The 19,830-nt window shown below is 40.3% G+C and overlaps 1 protein-coding gene across 1 annotated transcript in view; it reads left to right on the top strand.

The window, feature by feature from the left end:
* sema3bl (sema domain, immunoglobulin domain (Ig), short basic domain, secreted, (semaphorin) 3bl) overlaps positions 1-19,830 on the top strand; it is a 271,055-nt gene that overhangs the window by 120,860 nt on the left and 130,365 nt on the right. The window lies entirely within an intron of this gene.

The following is a 19,830-nucleotide window of genomic DNA, read 5'->3' as shown; positions in this document are numbered from 1 at the left end:
CTGCTACATTTATTCAAACTCAGTCCCACATTTGTACAGCCAGTATTTGTCCAAACAAATAAAGAATACAAATACTATTTATATATAATAGAGTTGAATGAATTTGTTCATCCCAGTCCAGATAGAAAATAATACCAGTATCATATCAGTTTATCAAATACACTATGTCTGCCATGACACCAGATACTTGTCCTTAATTCATTTCATTATGAAGTTAAGTTAAAGATGGGAAATAATCAGAGATGAAAGTAAGAGCTTCACACGCTCGCATCATAATAAAGATGTTAATATTAAAGACTGCTCTTAACCCACTTGTGGTGCCACTTTTACGGAGCGCTTCTCAACCAAAATACCAAATAAAATGAAACAGCCATGCCAGCCATGGTGAACGTATTAATCTCATTCTTATATTAGTAGAATATACAATGAAAATTCAGTAAGGTATATCTTATATATTATATTCCATTTCTAAGGTGGAACTATGCTAGTATACTAAGGTATATCTAAATATCTAAAAAGGAAGCGTAAAATACAAGAGTAGAAAAGAGTAGAGTAGACCCACTTAGGTGCCTGGTCTTGAGAACCAGGGATGGTAGGTTGAAAAGCTTTTTTATCCCATGGGAACTCTCCCTACACACCCAAGCGGCTCAAGAAAAAAGTATATATAATAATAAATAATAAGACATAAGAAAGATAAGGCATCATATATATAAGTTACATTTAAATATTAAGGGTAATAATCAACATACAATAAATAAATATGGTACTACATACGAGGGCTGTCCATAAAGTATAGTAAGTCCCTTCGGCTGCTCCCTTGTTTGCACTTGGGGTCGCCACAGCAAATCCAAGGTGGATCTGCCGACGCTGCAATCCGCCTACACGTCTTTCATTAAAAAAATCTCCTTTAACAGTGGAATATCCAGATAAAATGCTGAAACCGACTTCTTCTGAAACATCTCTGTTCTCTCACGACATCCTAGATCAATAGAGCCTGAAATGTGGAGGTTTTCAGCTTGAAACAGGCTGACGACGGCGCCTGGGAGCGCTGCGCGACGTCCCGCTCCGTGGGAAGTCCTTAAAGCGACAGTATCACCTCAAAATCTCTCATCAGCCCTTAAAATTTTCACTGAAAACCAGCTTAATTTTTCGAACCGTGTCCACTTCGATGTGCCTCACAGGTTTAGAAAAAATTTTTATCAAACAAAGCGCCAGTCTCTCAGCAACTTCTCATACAAAGGAATTCCGACGAGGGGCTGGACGACTCCTCCCACAAGGAGTGCTCACAGGCGAATGACGTCACCGACAGGCGTGGAAAAACTCACGCATGCGCACGAGGGTTCAAGCATGTCTGACGTAAAAACATATGAATGAAATCCATATAGTTTTTGAAAAAAATAAAAAGGACCTATACTTTATGGACAGCCCTCGTAATATACAGGACAAGGTATTAAAACCAAAATATTAATACAGGAGAAGACTGTAGTATAGATAATTGAGTATGTAGACTAGTAGTAAAATTAAATTATAGTTAGTAGGCTAAGCTATAAATCTGGTATTTTATTATAGAAACAGAAGCTATGATGTAATGTGTATTGATATCTATCTAAAGTAACTCTGCTAGCATACTATAGGAAAATAAAAAGCATAATCTATATGCTGTCAAATGGAAATCTAAGAACTTAGGTACTATATGTTGATATCTTTAAAAGAACACATAAACTGATGAATCATTAAAAATCTACACCATGTAAAATAAAATTGTAAATAAGAAAAATAACCTAGTTTTAGTTAGAAGAGCTAAATTAGCCGTTAATAAGCCAACCGTACCTAGCAAGCTAACAAGATAAACAAAAATGGTAATTAGTGTATAAAGTATAATAGCGTAGTTAAACCTACAATAATGGTATTAACAAATACATATAAAAGTAAATGTGGACAAAATAATGATAATATTAAAAAGGGGGGAAAAGAAAAAGTAAAGCGTGTTGAAATGTATATGGAGACGATATAAGTACCTTAGTGAACGCGACTGTCATGTGACCCACCAAATGGAGAGAAAAAGCATTTCCACTCTATGATTTTGCTCATACAGAATATCTCAGGATGGAAAACCTGATGTGAATAAATAACCTGAGGCTAATTAAAAAGAGATAAATTGAGACTTTTGAAAGTGAGTCTTCTAAATGAATTTGTAAACAAATGGTGCGATATTTATCACAACAAAGCATTCAAGCAGTAAAACTGAAGTCACTACTTTACAGAATACAGATCGACACAAACAAAATAAATCATTTTCTAACCTTTATTCAGCAATTTTAGTCAATTCCCCGCATCATTAATATTACATATAATACACACTTACTGATACTCCTTTGTAAGCTTGTCGTAGCACCTGAACGCTGCACAAAACAGCATTTTCAGATCACTTTAACCCAAATTTAAATTGGCGCATCATTAGATTAGCATTTAATCTAAGGGGAGGTGATGGTCTCGTGGTTAAGGTGTTGAGCTTGAGACCAGAGACGCCTCTGTTCAAATCCCAGCCTGAGCAAAAAATCACTAAGGGCCCTTGGGCAAGGTCCTTAATGCCCTAGTTGCTCCCGGTGTGTAGTGAGCACCTTGTATGGCAACACTCTCACATCAAGGTGAATGTGAGGCATTATTGTACAGCACTCTGAGCGTCTGATGCAGATGGAAAAGTGCTTTATAAATGCAGGGCATTTGCCATTTATTTTAATCTAAAGCCTGGCGATGCGGAATAACGCTAAGCAAGATGGCAGCTCCTGGCAACAACTCACAGCCTGCATCCATCAGCGAGGGCCGAGACACTGCAGGTTTTCCTTGCAACCAATCACCTCAGCAGGTGGATTGCTGATGGGCTTCTCCCCTGAACATAAACACCTGATCATTAATGAAATCACCTGCTGAGGTGACTGGTTGTAAGGAAAACCTGCAGTGTCTCAGCCCTTAATGGCACATGATTGCCCACCCCTGACTAGTGGATTAAATAGAAATCGATCGTCTGTACTGTTGTGGTCAAAGTGACAATAAAACATGATATTTTTACATCATTTTATTATTTTATATATTTTGAGGTTGAGGGGGCAGTGGTGGGGGGTGTTAAAGAAAGAGAGTTGCTATACACCCAACCGTTGGGTCCATAAAGTAAATATGCGAGCATATACGCCCAACCACAACCGACCAATGAGCGCGCGTGTAAGCTCACATCCGGTTTCAACACGGGAGGAAAAAAAGGTGGATATTTTCTCACCGGCTGCGGGAGGGTTCACAGCCCGTGGAGGAGCTGTGATCTAAAGCGGTTCTGTTTGGCTCATCACACCAAGGGAACAGTGTCAAACTAACACCATCTTACAGCCAACAAGCAGCATTTTGTTCAAAAACTGTTTTGTCGTTGTTAACAGGCTTCCCTTCAAAATGCTTATGAAGTTTGTCTGTTTTCATCCATTGCAGTGTTTTCCAGTAATTAAAGACGGCGCCATTAAATGTGTCAAACATACGCCACAATAGAGCCTTAAAAAGTGGTGTAAAAAACATAATTTAGATGCACAAAAAATATCAAATACACGATCACAGTTGGGCGAATAAGATAAGACATTATATTTATCTGCTCAACGGTTGTGCATATAACGTTCAATGTATGACTTATCTGCCCAACGGTTGGGCGAATAAGGTAGGACATTATATTTATTTGCCCAACGGTTGGGTGAATAGCCTTTGCCTTAAAGAAATGTGAGAAATCCCCAACCTCTGGTTCTGTTACATCAAACAAACACAACACAGAAGTGCAGTGTTGGGTATTTTCTCCTCCAAACATTCTTAAAACCTTTGATAAGACAAACAGAGTCAAGAAACACCAGTGAGACAGAAAGTCAAATTAATCACGCGCGGAGTGCGGCCAGGCTGTACACCAAGGCTACACTAAAGTCTGGCCTGTGCTCCCGCTCTTTTTATTAGAGAAGCCCTCATTACATCATAAAACTTGTCCTAAGGGGGGGGGGACAACGCGAGACAAGTTTCTTCCCATAACATAAACACATACGTCAATAAGCGCAGCTGTAAGGACAAACAGTTTCTTTCTTTTACTCTTATCGTTGGAGGTCAGCACATCTCGTTCGTCTGTTGCAGTTATCAGCTGTTGTGCATCTGCCTGGAGTGTCCTGGTCTTCACACTAAGCATCACATCACAACAGTCAAATCAACCTTCAATTCTTTTACTCCCAGTTTAGCCTGACCCCGTCATACTTCACTCCCAGTCGTTAGTGGCTACAAAAACAAGTTGTATAATAATAATAAGTACATCCAGCTCTTCATTCCCAGTTCAGATTGACCCCAGCATGCTAAAACAGAGTTGAATAACAAATACATTCTCAGGGTTACTTTTAAGACAGGTGCATAACAGCACAATAACGTTTTCATAAGAAAGAAGACAAAGGTACAAATGTTTAACAGTGATAACATATATATATATATATATATAAAATCCTTAACATTTCCCACCTGTTTATCGCCTGTTAAACATATAGTAGTAGTTATCACCTAACTTAGCACTTCTTTCTTGAGATTTTCACTAAGAGGTTCATCATGGTACGTAAAGCATCTATTTCAGTGTTTTTGAGCTGCTACTATTTTTTCAGTTACATTCATGAACAGACCCAATCGATAATTCAGTGTTTCAATCATTAATGAAAATTATTATTATTTTTTTTTTCCCACTCCTATCCAGGGGAACAATGAATGTGCTATTTTATCTCCTACAGACCACAATTTTTTGGTCCTTTAGTACATCCGAGCCCCACATGTGATCATGTGGTAACACATCTGGGTATATCGATCTCCTCCGTCTGGTGCTGCCATTCTTCTCTGTGGAGGTCCTTGGCACTACCACATATGTATGGTCAGTCACCTGGGTAGGTGCACACACACCACCCCAATTTGGTGGGAGACTCATGTACAGTCTGGAACCACAAAGCCAATAGATGTCATCATACACCAGAGTACCATTTACAGGTGGTAGCAAAAACTTACTAACATAAGCACATGATTCATCCGTTCCCCATGGACAGGAGCCTGTATAATTACATCCCCGTCCAATGTGATGAAGATAAGTACCATCCACATATTATGTTTTGGCTAGGCTTAAATTATTTGATAAAACATACGTTTGGGTACACAGACGTTTCTTAATTTTACCTACAGTTTTATTCCCTGTCCCGTAAAAGCAATTTGGGAATGGCCGTTGTGATGACAATTTAACGTGATGATATTTTTGCGTTTCCCTTCAGTCTAGTCAATGGAGCAGCACTTGGGCATGCTTGTACGTCCTCTGTTGAAATCCCTATCATATAAGTGGTTGCACTGAGGCAAGTGGTGTTACATCTTATCAGATTTGCTGAGAACTGCTGCCCACGAAATACAGTTTGATTATGCATCCGTATGATAAGACATTCTGTCACCCTAGCAGGGTACGGTTTAGCCGTCAGAGCTGGGTGTGTTGAGGATATAGGTATTTGCGAACAAACATAACAATTAGTAACGTAATTCCATAGCCAATAAATGAACATATCTGTACCACATATTAGTATGGTATATATAAGGGTGTCCATCTGTCTCATTCACATTATGAATAAACCTCTTCTGACGTTGCTTGCGTTGTTCTCTGGCTCGGTCCACAGTGAGCTGCAATTCTTGGGTCAACCACCAGGCCAGGAATCCGAGGAGCACGAAACACACTAAGATCACAACGCAACCGGCTGCCCTACCAACAGTCCGGCAGCGGCGGCGCTGAGCACGCCGCTCCGGGGTCTGCTGTAGTTCAGTCATGATTGCTAGGATACAGTGTTGTTAACCACCTCACCTAATAGTGCAAGGATCTCCCTGCTTCACTGGCATTGAGACAATCTATTGCTAATTAAATAGACTCCCTTTGTAGCCAGACTTCCCCTTACACTGTGGAGGCCGCCAACACACGCTGTATCTTACAGTGATGTATCCACGTTGATCTCTCCGCTATCTTTACTGCAGTTGGTGTTGTTAACAGCACTTGGTATAGACCTTCCCAACGAGGACTGGACCAGTTCTTCCTCTTAATCACTCTGATGAACACCCAGTCTCCTGGCTAGACTACTGGAAGGCTGTCCTGTGGAAGATCAAAATTATTCGGCAGTAAATGTGTTTAAGTTATCTCTTTCTGTGTTAATGTCTTTCTCATAAAATTTGCTAATGTTTGTTCCTCATCTGCTGTTTTAGTATCCATGTCAAAATTGGTAGACGATATGGTCGTCCATAAAGTATCTCAAATGGTGTTAACCCTGATGGTGTTGGTGTTATTCTCATATACAATTTTACTAGGTCCAATATTCAATCCAGGTTCGTTTTGTCTCTTCTATACATTTCCTTAATCTTATTTTTATTGTGCCCTTTGTCCTTTCCACTAATCCGGCACTGTGTGGATGATAAGCACAATGATTTTTGAGATTGACCTGTAGCGCTTCTCCTACGTATTGCACTATTGTATTAACAAAATGCGCTCCATTATCTGAATAAACTGTTTCTGGTATTCCAAATCGTGGAATGATGTCTTTGCACAATGCCTTAGCCACTGTAAGTGCATCTGCATGTTTTGTAGGGAACAATTCTACCCATTTTGAGAAGGCATCAATTATGACTAAACAAAATTCCTTCCCTTCATGTTTACTCAGCTGTATATAATCCATGTGAATCACTTGAAAGGGATATTGTGGTGTTGGAAATTTGCCTCTTTGGGGTCTCAAATTGCCTTGTGAATTGTGTTTTGCACATGTCATGCATGCTCTACAATGCTGTTTTGCATATGCATCGAACCCATAAAGACAAAAAATAGATTAAATGCAAATCTGGAGTGGTTTCCTGTACAACAAAAATAGAAGAAGCCGCTGCTGCCTCTTTTGCTGCTCTGTCAGCAAAATCATTTCCTTTTGAAATACTGTCAGAGCCCTTGGTGTGAGCCGCACATTTGCATATAGCAATTTGTTTAGGCAATTTCACAATTCCTAATTCAGCTGCTTGTGCTGAAAATGAGGATGGCAATGAAGCAGAATCCAATACTTCTGAATTTGTGACAACAGCATATCCAGATTGTGTTTGTCCATAAGCGTTTTTAGTGGAAGAACCATCCACATACACAATTGTACTGTTTGGGATGGGTGTGTCCCGGAGGTCTGGGCGTGCTTTCGTACAGACCGTAGCTACATCAAGACAATTGTGCGGCTCACCATCCTCAGGTAAAGGTATCAATGTGGATGGATTCAATGTTGTACAGCGCTCTACCGTAAGGTGTGGTTGTGATAATAGCAAGGACATGCACGAAAGATGTCTTGCTGGGGACAAAACGCTCATGTTTGTCTGCAACAGAAGTGCAGAAACTGCATGTGGAACTTTCAATGTCAGCTGATGGAATAGAACAACATTACTGCTACTTTGAAAAGCCATAGAGGCTGCAACAACAGCCTGTACGCATGGTGGTAGAGCACTTGCCACTGCATCCAATTTAGATGAGTAGTAGGCAACTGGCCTCAATTTTGAGCCATACACTTGAACCAAAACACTAGCCATGAACTTATTCTTACAATCAACTGTTTGACAAAAGCTTCCTCAGCATCTTTGTTCCATTCCAACACAGTTGACATTGAAATATCATCCTTGTACATCAAATCAGAAAGTGGACTAGTCAATTCTGCATAACAGGGAATCCATGCCCTGCAGTAATTAGTCAGTCCAAGAAATGACATCATCTGCTTTTTGGTTTGTGGTTTTGGAGCGTGCAAAATTGCTTCCTTCCTGTCAGACAGGATCGTGCGCCCAGTGGCTGATAATTCATGTCCTAAATATTTTACTTTATCCCTACACAACTGAACTTTGTTTTTACTCACTTTGTGGCCATTATCAAATAAGAAACATAATAATGCTACTGTGTCAGTTATGCAGTTTTCTCGTGTGTCAGAGGCAATCAAAATGTCATCAACATACACTAACAGTTGGCTATCTGCCGGTGGAACGAAACTGGCTAAACATGCTGACATGACTTGAGAATAAATAGTTGGACTCTCTGCGTAACCCTGCGGTAATCTGGTAAATGTATATCGTTGTCCTTTAAAGGTAAAAGCAAACCAGAATTGACTATCTGGGTGTACTGGCACAGAGAAAAATGCATTACTTATGTCAATTACTGAGAAACTATTAGAATTTGGTCTCAGCGAATTTAACAAGGTGTGTGGATCTGGAACACATGGTGCTCTTTTAATCACAGCAGCATTTACTGCCTGCAGATCTTGAATCATTCTCCACCCCACTGAGGGCGGAGCCTTTTTTTACAGGAAATATGGGTGTGTTACATGGTGAATCTGGACATGGCACTATTACTCCTGCTGTTAATAAATTCTCTATTACTGGCCTGATTCCTTCAATTGCATCAGGTTTCAATGGATACTGTCTTACACATGGTCTGTATTCTGTTTTTGGTCTTATAACTACAGGTTGTGCATTTTTAATCAGTCCTACGTCTGAAGGACCTGTTGTCCACAATCCTGATGGTACTGAAGAGAGAAGATCATCCTCTTCAGGACTCAACTGAAACACTCAGGATTGTGAAGTGGACACATCAATGTGTGTTCCAGCTGTCAGCACCAATGAGACATTAACTGGCACTTTGTACAATTTAGTTGATGGACTGAACTCCGTTCGTGGTCCAACTCTGCTCCAATCAGTGGCTGACAAAGCTGTTATGACTGTCAGTCCCAATTCTTGCCATTCTGTCAAATATGGCTTACAAAGTGACACATGTAATGGCATACCTGTGAATCTCAATTTTAAAACATCTTCAGTGGCACCTGTTACTGTTATGACAGCTGTTGAGTTGCCATCATGAATCAAATTGGTCATTGTCAGCTTCACAGGTGAAATGTTTTTCAATTTGTTTTCATACACTGGTGTTCCTGGCATTATGCCACTATGGACTCTAAATACACTCTCAAATCTGCATCTAAACTCTGTCCATGGCTCTCCTTCTTTCTGTGTTGTCCTGGTAATTTCAGTATAATTTATCTTTGGTCCTAACACTCCTTTTGCTCGTGTAATCATAGCTTCCACTCTTGTTTTCAAGACTGGATCATCATGTGGCAATGGTACGCCATCCTGGTCTGCAGGATTCCAGTCTCCGCGTATCTGACTCCATTTAGGGCCACATGCTTTCATCCACACCTGTTGGACTTCAGGTCCACTAAGGTGGTAAGAACTTCTAATGTTTTCTATATCCTGCATAAATCCCTCAATATCGACATGTGGCGATGGTATCATGTCGACTGCTGCTTTGATATCATCAGCATTCCATGTTCGATATACGAGCATGGTTGATCGCTGTCCTGCTGTTCCTGCACGAGGATTTGGTACTTCTATCATAGGATAGGCACCTCCCTGGTCACTGTGTTCCACCATGGGAGGGGCTGTGGGCACTTTCGCTTGACTGCGTGTTTGTGGTTTTTCTGGTTTTTCTGGTTTTTCACTTTTTACCTTAGGTTTTACTGCCAAATCATACTGTGGTGGCGGTACATCGTCATCCTCTGGTAGAGGAGATAAGGGTGTTGTTGTCACCGACGATCCAGCCGGCGGTGGTTGCTGAGGCTGTTCTGATTCTCTGTGCTGAATTATCACATCTTCTTCTGCCTTACCTACAGCTGTCTTTTTCCTCGCTTTCTCTAATCGTCGCTTCTCTGCTCCCTTCCGTCTGTTCTCTGCTTCCTCCTCCCAAAATGCCACTAAATCTGCCCCTACTTTCTGCATCTTTTTCTCATCACCTTTATGTTGCTGTTCTAACTCCTTCTTTAGCTTCTGTATGGTGATCAGGTTCAGTCGTCCGTCAAAGTCATGTTTATTTATCCAGGTCTCCAATTTCTTTGTTGCTTTTGGATTTTTTTGCTTCCATAAATTTCCAGTCGTCAGTTGATAAATTTTCCTTATTTTTAGACGTCTTACCCCCCATTTTTATTATCCCTTGTTATAATTTGGACTTCAGACGGGGGCACACCTAGGGTGTTCTAAATCTGAAGTTTTCACTTTCTTTGGACGTGACAATTAATTTGCCGTCGTGTGGTTGATTCCTTTCACCTCCCCGTAGGAAGCGGAATCACTTGCCTCTGCTTCTACACGCACGGTTGTCACTAACGTTGTCCAAAGTATTACACTTTCACACAGTTATTTACACTTACACAAAACACTATTTACACATGAAAACACTTTTTAATAACCGTACGCGTATTCTTATGCCAGGGGAGCTCGCCCTCCCGTGAAATTTAACTAATGTCCTGCATTAGGGGACTCCGCCGTCCCTGCCAGATTTAACTGCTTTTTTACAGTGCACGTATTTCTACCCGGGATTTCCTTTACGTATTAAAACAGAGGAGTCCGTATCCTCCTTCCGGAATTTAACTACGTGCGTCCCTCGCAACCGTAGAGGAGTCCGCCCTCCTTACAGAGTTTAACTGTGTTTCATTAACAGACGATTCTGTATCATCGCTTACGGAGTTTAACTGTTTTATGTGATCACTTTTATCCCCTACCGGTACGCGTATATAAACAGAGGAGTCCGCACCCTCCTTACAGAGTTTAACTGCTTTGCATTAACAGACGATTCTGTATCATCGCTTGCGGAATTTAACTGTTTATGTGATCTGATCACCACTCACTCAGTACTGTTTACAAAGAAATTTTACTCACTGACTCGACCTCCTGTCTGTCTTCTTCGGGAAAATCTCGTCAACCAGACGATGCCAACGGTGGTCGACAATTGCAGACACGATCAATCGATCGGACCTTGGCCAAGGATTTACGTCTGGACTTGGCGACCCCCGCCGGACACCTCCGGTATTGTTGAGATCCCGGACGAGCCCCCAGTCAATGTTGGGTATTTTCTCCTCCAAACATTCTTAAAACCTTTGATAAGACAAACAGAGTCAAGAAACACCAGTGAGACAGAAAGTCAAATTAATCACGCGCGGAGTGCGGCCAGGCTGTACACCAAGGCTACACTAAAGTCTGGCCTGTGCTCCCGCTCTTTTTATTAGAGAAGCCCTCATTACATCATAAAACTTGTCCTAAGGGGGGGGGGACAACGCGAGACAAGTTTCTTCCCGTAACATAAACACATACGTCAATAAGCGCAGCTGTAAGGACAAACAGTTTCTTTCTTTTACTCTTATCGTTGGAGGTCAGCACATCTCGTTCGTCTGTTGCAGTTATCAGCTGTTGTGCATCTGCCTGGAGTGTCCTGGTCTTCACACTAAGCATCACATCACAACAGTCAAATCAACCTTCAGTTCTTTTACTCCCAGTTTAGCCTGACCCCGTCATACTTCACTCCCAGTCGTTAGCGGCTACAAAACAAGTTGTATAATAATAATAAGTACATCCAGCTCTTCATTCCCAGTTCAGATTGACCCCAGCATGCTAAAACAGAGTTGAATAACAAATACATTCTCAGGGTTACTTTTAAGACAGGTGCATAACAGCACAATAACGTTTTCATAAGAAAGAAGACAAAGGTACAAATGTTTAACAGTGATAACATATATATATATATATATATATATATAAAATCCTTAACATGCAGTTCCTGAAGTGACCACATGAGACTGGTTTAAAAAGGGAGCTGATCCCCGTAGACCTCCATGTTAAAATCCCCAACTTTACAGCACAACTATCCATGTTTAGAGCCTGGTACAAAAAAATGGGTTTTGGTCTCTTGAGCTAGTTTCCCCCTTCGTGACAATTATACAGGAACTCACCATTTCAAGATATTTAAGCCATGAAGTCATGAATAATTAGGACTGGGGTCACTTTGAGTGACCGCTAGTGGGTGCTGGTGAGCCGTGTTCAGAGCCACGCTAGCAGAGGCTGCTAGGTGATGTGAACTGACACCGTTCATCCTTCATCCATAACAACTTTTGTGCAGCTAATTGTACAAACTCAATATCTAAACCCCCTTTAGACCAAAAAATCCCTGAGGGCCCTTTTGCAAGCCCCTCAGTCCTCAAGCTGTTCACATTGTGCAGTCTGTGTGTGTGTGTGTGTGTGTGTGTGTGTGTGTGTGTGTGTGTGTGTGTGTGTGTGTGTGTGTGTGTGTGTGTGTGTGTGTGTGTGTGTGTGTGTGTGTGTGTGTGTGTGAGAGACTTTGAGGTACCTGATTCAGATGGAGAAGTACTATTTACCATCTAAGAAGTCTGTGCCTCAGTGTTCCATCAAATGAAATGTTGGTGTCATTTAAATTGTACGCTAGCACTGTTAGCACCATCAGCACTGTTAGCAGATATCAGTACGTTGGTGACCTAAACCACCCGTCAGTAAAATCACCACCCAGTCTGCAAAAATATTTGTTAATTAAACTTCCAAATCAAGGTTAGCCTGTTAGCTTTAGCTTGTTTGGTAACTGAGATAGGTTTCATTCATCCTGCCCAGGACTTCCCCACATTCATCCTCTTCACCCATTTATGGATTGGCTGGGAGTTGGGCGGAGTCCAACACCACCAAGATGACGATATCTACAGCTGGCAACTTTGAGTGTCAAAACTGCTTTCGGGAAACCTGTGGGTGCCGGAGGATATCTACTACTATAAACAACAGATTTGTCTTGTCCCAAGGTTCTTGAAATGGATAAGTATCTCCACCTGGTGGACAATCAATGCAGGTACAACAAAACATTTTGGAAAGCGGTTGTAGGTGTGTGTGTGTGTGTGTGTGTGTGTGTGTGTGTGTGTGTGTGTGTGTGTGTGTGTGTGTGTGTGTGTGTGTGTGTGTGTGTGAGAGAGAGACCCTGGAGACTCTGTAGTCCCCTCGTGTGGAAAAGACCTGAACCCATTTGGCCGCCAGACTGAGCTTCCCAGTGATGTGAAGTCTGAACCATTCTGTGTTTGCTACCCTCCCTACAAGTGTGGTTTTTGTGGACAGCTTGGATTTGAGCTTGTGAACGGGCAGTTTGGAAAAACAGTTTGTGCGCGGTTGAGCTCTCCCTGAATAAACGAGCGCCATGAGCTTTGTCTCTGCCGAACAACCGTGACGGTGGATATTCACACGTTGTTTCCCTCTCTGGAGATCTCCCAGAGAGATGAAACAACTTCATTTTGTGCTTAACACCACTGGCTTCATCTCCACTTAACCTCAATGAGACCACACCGATATAAAACCACAAATCCCAGGGCGGGAGCACAAATGCAGATTTCCTCTTTTCTCCATTTCTTTCCACTCAATCTTCAAAATGACACTGAGCTGTGGAGCGGAAACATTCAAAGACCTTGTAGATCGTCTTTAAAGATATAAAACAGTCTTAATGCCAACAAGTATTTCCCCAGTGGAAAAAGATTTACTCCAACGCTGGAGTCAAAAATATTATTACCAGCTTTTGCCCGGCTCAGTTTTCCTTGGTATTGTTTGAATAAGTAAAAACAAATTTCATTAATTCATTAAAAACAGACCTTGTACAATTTTGTTTTTGCTTCACAGTACTGCTTTTGGGGGGTGCGGGGTTTTTTGGGGGGGCACAAGTAGAGAAATGAGCTGGCAATGAAGGACGGTGTAACCGTGCAAACTTTCAGAGACGCTGTTTACATCACCGTCAGGAAACGATCAACATCGTCTGACTGTGTGACTGTGACTGTTTGGTGGAGGCGGGTCGCATGCAAACACAACACCACAAATGTGCACATTCATGCATCGTGTTTGCAAGCATTTATACATGAAAAACAAATTTATGTGCACAAAAAACAGGAAAACCAAACTTCACATACATGCACGTAAGCAAAACAGAAACAGAATTAATTTTGTTGACTTCAAAAATAAGATTTTAAATTGGAATTGGCCTCTTAAAGCTTTACGGCCTTTGGGTTTTTTTTAAGATTTAAGTCCATAAAAAGAATTTTCTTTGGAGCCACTATAATTTTATGCCTTAGCACTTAAATAAGGGATTCATAAATATGATTTTGCCAATTTGATTTGCACTGTCTGGAAACAATTTAGAATTTCAACCCCTGAAGGGAAGAAATTCAACTGATCGGACGCCACGACACACATTTGGTGTTGATGTCATAGATCACGTGGGGGTATCCTCAGAGGTGTCCGAGGATGCTGGCAACTGCCAACTGGAGTAAAGAAAGGCAGTGTGATGCCAGCTGGCTGCTCACTCGAACAAAATAAACCAAGATGGTAGAAAGATCCTTCATGCATTTTGTCATATATTTTGTAAAAGTTAGCAAGACATAAACACAAATCTAAAAAAGCTGCTTTTGTAACCAGATAATACCTCTGAAATGATTTACAAGATATCTTACAGTTGCTAGCATGCACGAGCCGGGAATATGTATCTAGCAAGTGGGTAAGGTCAAAGGTCACCTCAAAACCTCAGGCATGCACACCGGCAGACAGTATTTGCCATGGAATTCCTCTCATAGATAAATATGTTTTCTTCATTAAAATGAGCTGTCATTTTGCAACGTGACAAAAAGAAACTGACATTATCATGTTTGGACTTCAAAAACAAAATTTTACAAGTTTTGTGAGATTTGAACAGCCATACAGCTTTAAACCTTATAAATGTAAAGAAAAACTGGGAAAGTCTGGGAAAATGCACTAGTGCTGCACTGATCCTGGATGACAACCAAACAAGCACACAACTGGTCCATTCCCACATCTCTAAAATAAAACTCTATCTGCAGCAGCCAGGAGATTCTGTAATATTTAATTCTATTTTGTTTTAAGCTGTGCAGAACATAACTGAAAACAGCAGCAGTTTTCAGACTTAACGCCTACAGAGTGGGACAGCCAACTGCTAACATCACGTGACAAAGTCGCTCTTGTATGAAACATAACGTTTGCTAACTTTTGTCAGTGTTTAATGCAAACTCTATATAAACTGATCTCACCTGCATGCAAGGGTGCAATTTATAACTAGAAATTGGGGGGGACAAAGTGCGAGGCCCGCAGGGCTGAAGCCCATAGGCCGGGGGTCTGGGAGCCCCCAGAAGCCAACGGTTTCTAGATAAGCTCAGATGCATTCTGAGCATCCAGAACAGTAATTTTAATGTTTTGAGAAGACCATAAAGTGGACACCATTTGACTTATGCAATTTGAAACTGTGGATATAAGTACTTTATTCTGAGAATAGCCAGCATTGATTTTATTAACATCCTGGTGTAAATAAGGTATCACCACATGTGTAGAACTCAAAAAGAATGATAGGTTGAGTTTTCATTAAATAAACAACTGCAATGTGGTAAAATGTATTCATAAATATGAAAGAACAGGCTCTTAATAATTATTAACTATCACATACTGGATTTTTTCTCAAGATTTGTTTTTGCATAAGTTTGAAAAACAACTGATCATACGTTTAGGATAAATTACTTATCATGAATTTAATTTTTGAAGTGGCACTAATGACAACACTCATACTGAACATAATTTCGCTTGCATAGACTGATTTTGGAGATCAAGCAATAATTGCAGATGGGCTTCCTGAGGTTCCAGATAGCTTTTCTGATTTCCTTTTCTAACTTTCAGAATTTAGTAAATTGGCATATGGTCCATTGATACTTATGTGTAGACACTCGTCCCTAGAGGCAACTATTTTTGGTTTCAAATCTGGGCAAATGCAGTCCCAGAAAATTCCTAATGTGACAAACAAGAAACAGGTCAATGCTGCTAAAAATACAAACTCGCAGAAACAAAGATACTATTCAAGCATGGTTTTGCACATAAGACTGACATAGCATGTTTCAAGTACACACATATATGTCAGAAGGTGGGGGGACATACCATATTCTCCCCCCCGGTTGAAAAGGTGGGGGGACATGCCCCCCTATCCCCCACCAAATTGCGCCCATGCCTGCATGGAATTATTATGACTATTACTGTCATCACGTGTTTGAATAGTATTGTCTTAAATTTACACATCTGCCAAGGTGGTAATGTTTTAATTTTTTTTCTTCTTTTTTTTTTACCAGTGTTTGTTTGTCTCTTAGCTGAATAACTCAAAACATCCTAAACAGATTTCAATGGAATGTGCTGAGCACGTCAATAAGATTGTCAGAAATAAGTGGTTAAATTTTAAAGATGATCCAGAAGAATGTTTGGCACATAGTGACATTTAACTCAGAAAGTTTAGAAGATGTTGAGAGTTGGTGAGCAGTTGGATAATGATCTATTTTGAATTTGATCCAAGGGACGATTTAAACATTCAGAAACATGTGCTTGGCGGATGTACGTGCTCTCTGAGTTTCTTCTGTGTTCTGCTGGGTTAACCTTCTCGTGTGCACACACGAGACGCTCGTGGTGCGGATATGAGTTTGACCTTGTCAGAGTCAGAGCCACAGCCAGGCGTCTCTTCCTTCTGACACCTTTTAGTCAGAAGCAGGAAGTGTCGTTTTTTTTTCCGTTTGTTCTCACTGTTATTTTCTTTATGTGTAATCGAGATGACAGAATGAAGACGGGAATCTCACTGACAAAGTCCAAAATCATCCCATTAGCAATGTTAAGAAAATAAAACCTTTTCAAACGGTAGTCAGGTTTTAGTGCTTCTTCTTTTGTTGTCATGTCCTCATTTTCCAGATGACGCCACAGAATTCTGATTTCAACATGAGTAGAGAAAGTCATCAACTCATGCTCACTGTCACATTCACACAATCAGGCCTGAAGTTTTATTCGACATCTCAACAAACTCACTTTGACCTTCATGTGATCAAACTTGTTCTACAAGTTTGGTCCGAATCCAAGAACCTGAGATGGGACTCGTGTGCGGCACACTGAGGCGATCACGTTCCATCTAATAAAACTGGTTTTGGCTTTCCCTACAGACATGTGGGAACCATTAGCCTTGTTAAGAAATCACTTTCAAACTCAAAATCCAAACTTATTTTTATTTTACTGGCCTTCCCGGATGAATATGTGCATGTCCACAAAATGCCATTGTTTCATGAAATGAAATTCAAAATATGTGGTTTTCTGTAAGCAGCTGAGAAATTCAAGCACTGTATTTAGCAAATAGTGACAATCAGACTGAGTGCATCTGTACAGTGTTGCCAACTTGGCGACTTACTCACTAAATCTGGTGACTTTCCAAACCTTCTTGGCAACTTATTTTCTTAAAAGTGACTCACGACAGATGTAGCTCCTTTTCTTGCCATCATTGGAGACCTTTCTGGTGCTTGGCGGCTCAAAAGTGAATGCACGTATGTTCTACAGCCCAAACGATATAAGCCCTTTTCAAAGTACTCACTATCGGCCGAAATTTTGCCGATAGAACGCTGATAATTTCTCATAAACAGAACAGTTACTCAAATAATGTTTGTGTCGGCAATGTAAAATGTCCTTGCACCGTTTGTCCAGTAGATGGAGCTCTGACTCCATTCAACTGAGAGCTGCTTACACCCCTGCTAAATGTCTTCATCACTGGCCCCTGTAGTTCGCCGTCACACTGCACTGATTGGCTGACAAAAGCATACAAGTAAGTTTATAAGGATCTATATCCTTATCCTGAACCCATATCTAAGTTGCAGCAACAAGAGGTACAAGATCAGATGTATTTCACCACTCTTTTTAAGGATATGTATTTGCTAATTTCACAAAGGTTTAATTCTATATTGCATTTTTTGAACTACAAAATTCTTCTCTGTTATAAAGTTAATCAATATGAGGAGAAAGCTTCAGCTTTTAGCTCATACCTTTTTTGTTAAGGGTCCAAAAAAGAACATTTTATTCATTTAAAAAATAATAATATCGGCTGATTTATTGGCTATCGGCAAATCAGCCAATTTATTGATTATCGGCTTCTTTTTTTTTTATCCAAATATCGTTATCGGCATCGGCCTCAAAAAATCCATATTGGTCGGGCTCTAGTGTGTTCTACAGTCTCTGTTCTCACCAAGTGGCAGTGGGTGCTGCTGTGTGATCCCCACCACCCCAAAACAGTCACAAGTGGTCAGGACACACACGCCTTGTTTTAGATCCCGCTCTAAAGATCTTGCTCTAAAACAGGACAGGATCTAAAAACCAAAACAAAAACAAAAAACCAGGATCTAAAACCAAAAATTTGTTTCTCACCTAGATCACTGCTGCTGCCTACTTGCCTCATTTGCTGCACAGTCTGGCCTTAAATGGACTGCATTTATATAATGGACTGCATTTATATAGCGCTTTTCCATCTGCATCAGATGCTCAAAGTGCTTTACAATAATGCCTCACATTCACCCCGATGTGGAGGTGCTGCCATACAAGGTACTCACTCCACACTGCCATTCATCTAATTAGTTGGTTGAAAAATAGTTATGGACAATGAAATTTAATAAAAATAAAAACAGTTCACCATGTCAACAGTAGAATATTAATTTGCAATTAATTAAACGCTGCTGCATCATCAAATCTGTGGAGTTCCAAACCTGGACTGTCATCTGAAAGGCAGTCATAATTTTCTATGAACTCTTGCACCCTGAGCAATGCCTGAATATCCTGTTACGCCTATTTAATGTGTAGATTTTTGTTTTGTTTTTTAATATCTTTGACGGTTACTTAATTTCAGTTTGAATTGCAGCAGTTCTGTCACACTGTGCAGTTTCTACATTTTCACTGTAAGAATCCAACTTTAGATTCTTAAGGAAACGAAGCTGATGCAACCATTGTAAAATGTCGATTAAAGCATTTTGCATCATCGCTAGGGTTGGGTATCGAGAACCGGTTCTTTTCAGGTATCATTAAGAATTGATTCGATCCACTGATATTAATAGCCTTTGTGCTTAAAGATTCCCTTATCGGTCCTACAGAGTAGCCGTTGTTTTTGAGGGTGTTTGTCTGGAAAATGATCATTTCTCTACGTTGATTACAGACCCCCACTTTGAAGCGAGAACCAATGAAGCAATGTTTCGATCCACTGGCTTGTTGTTTCTTTGATTCGCTGCTCATCAGAAGTGGAAAGTCAGTTTCTTCACCCCTCTCAGAGCCATTAAAATATTGTGAGTCACTTTTGTGTGGATTAAAGTGACTAACTGGGACTCTTGTGTTGTTGCAGGCAAGAAACGAGAATCGTCCTCCATTCCGTTCACACAGCTCCAAATGCTGTGCGGCTCTCTGCTGAGACAGAGTCCAGTCAGAATTAATAACTTCAAAACGAATCGCTGCTTTAAATAAAATGACACAAATGTTATAATACAGACAAGAAACTACAACAGACTAAAACGTTTTTCATCCCAAAATGAGACGTGCTGCATTCTTTATAAATTACATCCTGATGTGCAGCACAGCTGCAAGAGCTCAGCTCAGATGTATGGAAAGACATTCATGTCAATAGTGTCTTAAAGGAAATGCTTTTGACAAAAACTACAGATTTTGCTTATTTCTATTATGTCCAGAGATCAAGGATCCACCATGTATAGTTTATTATGTCCAAAGTTTAAGGATCCAGTGACCAATTTCATATTTGTCTACTTTAAGACTCAATAAAATGTTATTCAGTTTCAATTAAATTTCAATTTAATCAGCTTATAAAGCGCCAAATCACAACAAAAGCCATCTCAAGGCGCCTCACATAGAACAGTTCAACATAAAAAAAATTTAAATAAATAAGTAAAAATAAAAAAATCAAATACATAATTAAAAACAGAAGTAAAAGAATAAAACAGATAAAAAATAAAAACTATTCATAAGAAAGAGAATAAAAATAGGTTTTAAGTCTTGACTTAAAAACGTCCAAGGACTCCGACTGCCTCATGGTCGCAGGGCACCTGTTCCACAGAGCGGGTG

The sequence above is a fragment of the Thalassophryne amazonica genome, chromosome 6, assembly GCF_902500255.1.
Source record: "Thalassophryne amazonica chromosome 6, fThaAma1.1, whole genome shotgun sequence".
Taxonomy (NCBI): Eukaryota; Metazoa; Chordata; class Actinopteri; order Batrachoidiformes; family Batrachoididae; genus Thalassophryne; species Thalassophryne amazonica.
This window is presented reverse-complemented; position numbering and strand designations above follow the sequence as displayed.